Source organism: Tamandua tetradactyla, chromosome 8 (assembly GCF_023851605.1).
Source record: "Tamandua tetradactyla isolate mTamTet1 chromosome 8, mTamTet1.pri, whole genome shotgun sequence".
In the NCBI taxonomy this organism is placed as follows: domain Eukaryota; kingdom Metazoa; phylum Chordata; class Mammalia; order Pilosa; family Myrmecophagidae; genus Tamandua; species Tamandua tetradactyla.
In genome coordinates this window covers 57,201,053-57,210,664 of record NC_135334.1, presented here as the reverse complement: position 1 = coordinate 57,210,664, position 9,612 = coordinate 57,201,053, and the positions used below count along the sequence as shown (strand labels likewise).

Sequence of the window (9,612 nt, the reverse complement as noted above, 5' to 3'; positions counted from 1 at the left end):
TGACAAACTCTAGGATCTGTCCTATAACTACTTGTTGAAGAGTGCTTTGAAAACTACTGCTTTTTTCTTTCTTTGCTTTGTATATATGTTATACTATATAATAAAAAAGTTTTTAAAAAGTCTATATATTTAAATATTTTAAACTACAGAGTTTAGAAATGTTGTAAAAGGCTGATTTGGATCCAAACTAAAAGAGAGTCTGTCCTCTTAAAATTCAATTTAATATAGTGAATTAATTTTTTCTTGAAAATTTTTTCATAGAAACTATGGTGTTAAGAAAAATAAACTTTTGATCACAAACTGGCAGGGGGTAAAAATGGAAAAAGAGCATACCCTTTGATATTTTGAATATACTGGAATATCAAACTCAGCAAGAGTTTAGTAGTTTTTTTGGCAGGGGCAGAATTGGTCTTGAACTGCTTCAGTTCATGTCTGAAGATTTTACTTAAATTATGGTCCAGTCTTCAGAGAAAATTTCACGGAAAAATCAGCTTGTGGGTTTTGAGAAGCAAGCTTGAGGTAGTCATTTTCTCCAAGACAATAGTCATGAAGCTCAATCAGGGCCTAGATTGCTTCTTCCTTGGATCCCAATTGAATACACGTCATTTTGCGATCTTTTGGAAAGAATTTAAAAGCCTTCGTTGAACATCCAGCATCTGGGAAAAGGTTCCTGAGGTCATCCACTGTAACAGAAGGGGGTATATTGGAAAGATGCAGAGTGGTTGATGGTGGAAAGATATTCTGGAAGTTTTCAGAGCCAGACTTTTTGAAGCGATGCAAAGGTCTATCACTGTAATCTTTAGTCAGATCTTGGTCTTCTTGTCCCACTAGAGGAAGCTGAACTGTCTGATGGCTGGACAGTGTGGCACGAAGTACTTTTCCATAAAGTTTCTGACCATACACTTGGTTCATTGAAAGTTGAGCTTGATTTGCATCTGCCATCTGAACCAAGGCATTTTCTTTCTTATTAAACATAACTTTCACTAGATGTATATCACTATATACTCCAAAAAAGATTAAAAAAAAAAAAACTCATGTGGCATGATAAGATCAGGATTGAGATTGGTGACAAGGCGAACAGAATTTCCAGGTATGCTACTGGCCCCAGGAATGGCCATGCTTCCAGTGACAACAGAGGAAGTGATTATGAGAGGACCAAAATCTCCAGGAATAGCTGGAACTGAAAGACCTGTAGCTTGAGGAAATCCATTGGCTGGGCCAAATCCAGCAGCCCCTACATATGGTGAGAAAATTATACCTGTTGCACCAAGAGCAGCAGCCAAAGAGGGGTCAAGGGATGGCTGGCCATCACCAGTAGGAATGTCTAAAGAAGTGAAGCCTCTGCTTTTGTCATTATTATATTTCACATTAAGGTTGGTGAGCTTGGAGAAGTCAACATGCAGAATGCAGCATGCATTATAGATATTCTGGCCATCAGAATCATTTTTTTTTTTTTTTTTTTTTTTTTTTTATTAATTAAAAAAAGAATTAACAAAACAATTAGAAATCATTCCAATCTACATGTACAATCAGTAATTCTTAATAACATCACATAGTTGCATATTCATCATTTCTTAGTACATTTGCATCGATTTAGAAAAAGAAATAAAAAGACAACAGAATAAGAATTAAAACAATAATAGAAAGAAAAAAAAACAAAAACAAAAAACCTATACCTCACATGCAGCTTCATTCAGTGTTTTAACATAATTGCATTACAATTGGGTAGTATTGTGCTGTCCATTTCTGAGTTTTTATATCCAGTCCCGTTGTACAGTCTGTATCCCTTCATCTCCAATTATCCCTTCTCTTTTTTCTTTTTTTTTTTAATTAACGGAAAAAAAGAAATTAACCCAACATTTAGAGATCATACCATTCTACACATGCAATCATTAATTCTTAACATCATCACATAGATGCATGATCATCATTTCTTAGTACATTTGCATTGGTTTAGAAGAACTAGCAACATAACCGAAAAAGATATAGAATGTTAATATAGAGAAAAAAATAAAAGTAATAATAGTAAAATCAAAACAAAACAAAACAAAAACCTATAGCTCAGATGCAGCTTCATTCAGTGTTTTAACATGATTACTTTACAATTAGGTATTATTGTGCTGTCCATTTTTGAGTTTTTGTATCTAGTCCTGTTGCACAGTCTGTATCCCTTCAGCTTCAATTACCCATTGTCTTACCCTGTTTCTAACTCCTGCTGAACTCTGTTACCAATGACATATTTCAAGTTTATTCTCGAATGACCGTTCACATCAGTGGGACCATACAGTATTTGTCCTTTAGTTTTTGGCTGGATTCACTCAGCATAATATTCTCTAGGTCCATCCATGTTATTACATGGTTCATAAGTTTATCTTGTCTTAAAGCTGCATAATATTCCATCGTATGTATATACCACAGTTTGTTTAGCCACTCTTCTGTTGATGGAGATTTTGGCTGTTTCCATCTCTTTGCAATTGTAAATAATGCTGCTATAAACATTGGTGTGCAAATGTCCGTTTGTGTCTTTGCCCTTAAGTCCTTTGAGTAGATACCTAGCAATGGTATTGCTGGGTCGTATGGCAATTCTATATTCAGCTTTTTGAGGAACCGCCAAACTGCCTTCCACAGTGGTTGCACCCTTTGACATTCCCACCAACAGTGGATAAGTGTGCCTCTTTCTCCGCATCCTCTCCAGCACTTGTCATTTTCTGTTTTGTTGATAATGGCCATTCTGGTGGGTGTGAGATGATATCTCATTGTGGTTTTGATTTGCATTTCTCTAATGGCCAGGGACATTGAGCATCTCTTCATGTGCCTCTTGGCCATCCGTATTTCCTCTTCTGAGAGGTGTCTGTTCAAGTCTTTTTCCCATTTTGTAATTGGGTTGGCTGTCTTTTTGTTGTTGAGATGAACAATCTCTTTATAAATTCTGGATACTAGACCTTTATCTGATATATCATTTCCAAATATTGTCTCCCATTGTGAAGGCTGTCTTTCTACTTTCTTGATGAAGTTCTTTGATGCACAAAAGTGTTTAATTTTGAGGAGTTCCCATTTATTGATTTCCTTCTTCAGTGCTCTTGCTTTAGGTTTAAGGTCCATAAAACCGCCTCCAGTTGTAAGATCCATAAGATATCTCCCAACATTTTCCTCTAACTGTTTTATGGTCTTAGACCTAATGTTTAGATCTTTGATCCATTTTGAGTTAACTTTTGTATAGGGTGTGAGAGATGGGTCTTCTTTCATTCTTTTGCATATGGATATCCAGTTCTCTAGGCACCATTTATTGAAGAGACTGCTCTGTCCCAGGTGAGTTGGCTTGACTGCCTTATCAAAGATCAAATGTCCATAGATGAGAGGGTCTATATCTGAGCACTCTATTCGATTCCATTGGTCGATATATCTATCTTTATGCCAATACCATGCTGTTTTGACCACTGTGGCTTCATAATATGCCTTAAAGTCAGGCAGCGCGAGACCTCCAGCTTCGTTTTTTTTCCTCAAGATGTTTTTAGCAATTCGGGGCACCCTGCCCTTCCAGATAAATTTGCTTATTGGTTTTTCTATTTCTGAAAAATAAGTTGTTGGGATTTTGATTGGTATTGCATTGAATCTGTAAATCAATTTAGGTAGGATTGACATCTTAACTATATTTAGTCTTCCAATCCATGAACACGGTATGCCCTTCCATCTGTTTAGGTCTTCTGTGATTTCTTTTAGCAGTTTTTTGTAGTTTTCTTTATATAGGTTTTTTGTCTCTTTAGTTAAATTTATTCCTAGGTATTTTATTCTTTTAGTTGCAATTGTAAATGGGATTCGTTTCTTGATTTCCCCCTCAGCTTGTTCATTACTAGTGTATAGAAATGCTACAGATTTTTGAATGTTGATCTTGTAACCTGCTACTTTGCTGTACTCATTTATTAGCTCTAGTAGTTTTGTTGTGGATTTTTCCGGGTTTTCGACGTATAGTATCATATCGTCTGCAAACAGTGATAGTTTTACTTCTTCCTTTCCAATTTTGATGCCTTGTATTTCTTTTTCTTGTCTAATTGCTCTGGCTAGAACCTCCAACACAATGTTGAATAATAGTGGTGATAGTGGACATCCTTGTCTTGTTCCTGATCTTAGGGGGAAAGTTTTCAATTTTTCCCCATTGAGGATGATATTAGCTGTGGGTTTTTCATATATTCCCTCTATCATTTTAAGGAAGTTCCCTTGTATTCCTATCTTTTGAAGTGTTTTCAACAGGAAAGGATGTTGAATCTTGTCGAATGCCTTCTCTGCATCAATTGAGATGATCATGTGATTTTTCTGCTTTGATTTGTTGATATGGTGTATTGCATTAATTGATTTTCTTATGTTGAACCATCCTTGCATACCTGGGATGAATCCTACTTGGTCATGATGTATAATTCTTTTAATGTGTTGTTGGATACGATTTGCTAGAATTTTATTGAGGATTTTTGCATCTGTATTCATTAGAGAGATTGGTCTGTAGTTTTCTTTTTTTGTAATATCTTTGCCTGGTTTTGGTATGAGGGTGATGTTGGCTTCATAGAATGAATTAGGTAGTTTTCCCTCCACTTCGATTATGTTGAAGAGTTTGAAGAGAATTGGTACTAATTCTTTCTGGAACGTTTGGTAGAATTCACATGTGAAGCCATCTGGTCCTGGACTTTTCTTTTTAGGAAGCTTTTGAATGACTAATTCAATTTCTTTACTTGTGATTGGTTTGTTGAGGTCATCTATGTCTTCTTGAGTCAGAGTTGGTTGTTCATGTCTTTCCAGGAACCCGTCCATTTCCTCTAAATTGTTGTATTTATTAGCGTAAAGTTGCTCATAGTATCCTGTTATTACCTCCTTTATTTCTGTGAGGTCAGTAGTTATGTCTCCTCTTCCATTTCTGATCTTATTTATTTGCATCCTCTCTCTTCTTCTTTTTGTCAATCTTGCTAAGGGCCCATCAATCTTATTGATTTTCTCATAGAACCAACTTCTGGCCTTATTGATTTTCTCTATTGTTTTCATGTTTTCAATTTCATTTATTTGTGCTCTAATCTTTGTTATTTCTTTCCTTTTGCTTGCTTTGGGGTTAGCTTGCTGTTCTTTCTCCAGTTCTTCCAAATGGATAGTTAATTCCTGAATTTTTGCCTTTTCTTCTTTTCTGATATAGGCATTTAGAGCAATAAATTTCCCTCTTAGCACTGCCTTTGCTGCGTCCCATAAGTTTTGATATGTTGTGTTTTCATTTTCATTCGCCTCGAGGTATTTGCTAATTTCTCTTGCAATTTCTTCTTTGACCCAATCGTTGTTTAGGAGTGTGTTGTTGAGCCTCCACGTATTTGTGAATTTTCTGGCACTCTGCCTATTATTGATTTCCAACATCATTCCTTTATGGTCCGAGAAAGTGTTGTGTAAGATTTCAATCTTTTTAAATTTGTTAAGACTTGCTTTGTGACCCAGCATATGGTCTATCTTTGAGAATGATCCATGAGCACTTGAGAAAAAGGTGTATCCTGCTGTTGTGGGATGTAATGTCCTATAAATGTCTATTAAGTCTAGTTCATTTATAGTAATATTCAGATTCTCTATTTCTTTGTTGATCCTCTGTCTAGATGTTCTGTCCCTTGATGAGAGTGGTGAGTTGAAGTCTCCAACTATTATGGTATATGAGTCTATTTCCCTTTTCAGTGTTTGCAGTATATTCCTCACGTATTTTGGGGCATTCTGATTCGGTGCGTAAATATTTATGATTGTTATGTCTTCTTGTTTAATTGTTCCTTTTATTAGTATATAGTGTCCTTCTTTGTCTCTTTTAACTGTTTTACATTTGAAGTCTAATTTGTTGGATATTAGTATAGCCACTCCTGCTCTTTTCTGGTTGTTATTTGCATGAAATATCTTTTCCCAACCTTTCACTTTCAACCTATGTTTATCTTTGGGTCTAAGATGTGTTTCCTGTAGACAGCATATAGAAGGATCCTGTTTTTTAATCCATTCTGCCAATCTATGTCTTTTGATTGGGGAATTCAGTCCATTAACATTTAGTGTTATTACTGTTTGGATAATATTTTCCTCTAACATTTTGCCTTTTGTATTATATATATCATATCTGATTTTCCTTCTTTCTACACTCTTTTCCATATCTCTCTCTTCTGTCTTTTTGTATCTGACTCTAGTGCTCCCTTTAGTATTTCTTGCAGAGCTGGTCTCTTGGTCACAAATTCTTTCAGTGACTTTTTGTCTGAGAATGTTTTAATTTCTCCCTCATTTTTGAAGGATAATTTTGCTGGATATAGGAGTCTTGGTTCGCAGTTTTTCTCTTTTAGTATTTTAAATATATCATCCCACTGTCTTCTAGCTTCCATGGTTTCTGCTGAGAAATCTACACAAAGTCTTATTGGGTTTCCCTTGTATGTAATGGATTGTTTTTCTCTTGCTGCTTTCAAGATCTTCTCTTTCTCTTTGACCTCTGACATTCTAACTAGTAAGTGTCTTGGAGAACGCCTATTTGGGTCTAATCTCTTTGGGGTGCGCTGCACTTCTTGGATCTGTAATTTTAGGTCTTTAATAAGAGTTGGGAAATTTTCAGTGATAATTTCTTCCATTAGTTTTTCTCCTCCTTTTCCCTTCTCTTCTCCTTCTGGGACACCCACAACACGTATATTTGTGCGGTTCATATTGTCCTTGAGTTCCCTGATACCCTGTTCAAATTTTTCCATTCTTTTCCCTATAGTTTCTGTTTCTTTTTGGAATTCAGATGTTCCATCCTCCAAATCACTAATTCTATCTTCTGTCTCTTTAAATCTATCATTGTAGCTATCCATTATTTTTTCTATGTTTGCTACTTTATCCTTCACTTCCATAAGTTCTGCGATTTGTTTTTTCAGTTTTTCTATTTCTTCTTTATGTTCAGCCCATGTCCTCTTCATGTCCTCCCTCAATTTATCGATTTCATTTTTGAAGAGGTTTTCCATTTCTGTTCGTATATTCAGCATTAGTTGTCTCAGCTCTTGTGTCTCATTTGAGCTATTGGTTTGTTCCTTTGACTGAGCCATATTCTCAATCTTTTGAGCGTGGACAGTTATCTTCTGCTGCTGGCGTCTGGGCATTTATTCAGATTTCTCTTGGTGTTGGACCCAGCAAGGTTGTAATATTTTTCTGTGAAATCTCTGGGTTCTGTTTTTCTTATCCTGCCCAGTAGGTGGCGCTCGTGGCACACGTTTGTCTGCGGGTCCCACCAGTAAAAGGTGCTGTGGGACCTTAAACTTTGGAAAACTCTCACCGTCCTGGGGGTTCGCTAGCCGAAGCGGCTTGAGCCGGCCGGGGTCCGAACGCAGGGAGGGTTGCTGGTCGCCGCAGCCAGGGAAAGAGCCCGTCCGAATTTCCTAGTCGGCCCTGGGCAACAAGCGTGGCGGGAGGGCGCCAGCGGCAGCGGCCCGCCCGGGAGAGTGCACGTTCCCCGGGAGTCACGGGTTTGGAAGGGGCCTCCCCCACCCGTCACCGTTCTCCGCGGCCTGGGGGTTTCCGATCCAATTCTCTCAGTTGGTCCGGGGGCTGCGCGTGGTGTGGGCGCCAGCCGCGGCGGTTTCAGGGGACCGCCTCTCCAATTCTCCCAGCCGGCCCGGGAAGGGGGAAGGGAGTAACTCCGGCCGCTTGCCACCCCGCCCGGTAAGGCCCGCGCGCCTCGGCGATCTCACCCGAGCTGCTTCTCTCAGCCAGCCAGCCATTCCAGGATGGGGTACGCTGTCTTTTTTATCTCTGTTGTGGCTTTGGGCGCTTTCTGTATCGTTTCTACTCCCCTAGTAGGTGTCCTGGAGAAGAAATTTGCAAATATAGTTTATTCCTTCAATAAAGCCGCCTGCGCAGGGGAATCCATCAGAATCATTTTAATATAATGTGTATTCATTGGGTCAACATACTGAAGCAAGACTTGAAACTGATTTTTCTTTGTAAAGGTGATAATCTTCAAGACTCACCAAGTTTAGAAAACATTTTCTGGAGAATTTCTAGATGTAACAGTGTAAAAGAGGTTTTCAGTAGTTATTCAGAGCACAGGGCTTTGCCCAGGCAGGACTGTGCCTTCGTTGGCAGGCGTTCCAGTAAGGGCCAGGCTTCTTGACTGGATGACACTGATGGCCTGCAATGCAGCCTGAGTTCTAGCTTGATGAGGCAGATTTCAGACTTGAGTTCTCTATGATTGGAATACTGAATATGAACAAGCTGGCTTCATAGGTGAGGAATATAACAGGAGTGTGATAATTTACCATAGTAACAGCAGTTTCCTTAGAAGCCATTTCTAAGACAGCCTGGCTTTTTCCTTTCACCATCCTTTGGACCATGTCATATTTTTGTGAGTTTTTTTCATCTGTGAAGATGCTGCAAGGTGCCACACCTGTTACCCAAATCTGACCTTAAATGAGTTGTGTGACAGCCCAGAGAGCCAATGAATTTCTCTTAATGGGTTCACAAGATAATAAGGCATTTACTCTTAGATTGCATTTCAACACTCGTTTCCCATTTTATTCTCTTTTCTTAAATATACCCGTACTATTGGACTCTGAGCTGTATTAGATTAGGTCTTTTTCCATCTTTTTCTTTCCAGCACTCCACATAGTGTCTGGGACATAATAAAGTCTTAATAAAGACTCATAATCAAAGCCCACTCCACTATTGCCTCATATTTGTTCTTCATGTAAAAAATGACAAAAATAACAAGCAAAAAGAAAAGAAAAAGGGAAAACATCATGCATACTTATGTACTCATTCAACAAGAAAAAAATTTTTTGAGTTCCTGCATTGTTATAGCTCTGGAAATACAGCCTTGAAGATAATTCACCAAAATGTCCTGACTTCTTGGAGCCTACATTTTTATGGATGCGAAAGACAATAATTCTGACAAATAAACAAGAAAATATATAATATTCTTGTGTTTCATATTTGCATGTGCCGTCTACCCAACATGGCTGCAAATTTATTAGTGGATACCAACTCTACTAAACATGTGCTAAATGAGTGACTGACAACCCCACCCATCCCCATTGGCCCCTTGGAACTGAAAATGCTCTTAGAATTGCAGTGTTTAAAGGCAACATGAGTGGTCAGTTTTCTTTGGCCTGGGTGGTCTTCTGTGTATGATGGAAGATGCATCTTTATGGATCTCAGGCCTCAACTTTGGGCACTCTGTCCCTTCATAGTCTCTGTGACCTTGGCACATCAGCAGAGAGCCAAAGACAACTCTGGGACAAAAGAAAAGGACAAAGGATTGAGACAAAGAAGATGGAGGCTGGAGCAAATCTATTTTTCTTGCTTTAACGCTCACCTTTCCCAGAACTCAATATTCTCTTTCAAATTTCTTATACTTCTTCAAAAAAACTCCCTTGCTTGATGATCTTAGCCATTTCAGTAGCCTGCAAGTTCCTTCTTCTCTCCAACCCCACCCACCATTCATAGGCTAATTCCTCTTCTAAAGGTTTCACTTTAGAGTCAGCTTCCTTCAAAAAGCCCTTGTCAATAATTGAATAATACTCCTGATAACAGAGCCTTAGCACCCTGGACCTAATTGTCTGTCTACCTGTCTATCCCTTGTGTGAGTCTGTAAGCAAAACCTAT

The 9,612-nt window shown here is 38.3% G+C and overlaps 1 pseudogene; it reads right to left on the bottom strand.

Moving 5' to 3' along the window:
• Positions 1–450: 450 nt before the first annotated feature.
• LOC143645109 (polypyrimidine tract-binding protein 3-like) lies at positions 451–8,342 on the bottom strand (annotated as a pseudogene).
• Between the last annotated feature and the right edge of the window lie 1,270 nt (positions 8,343–9,612).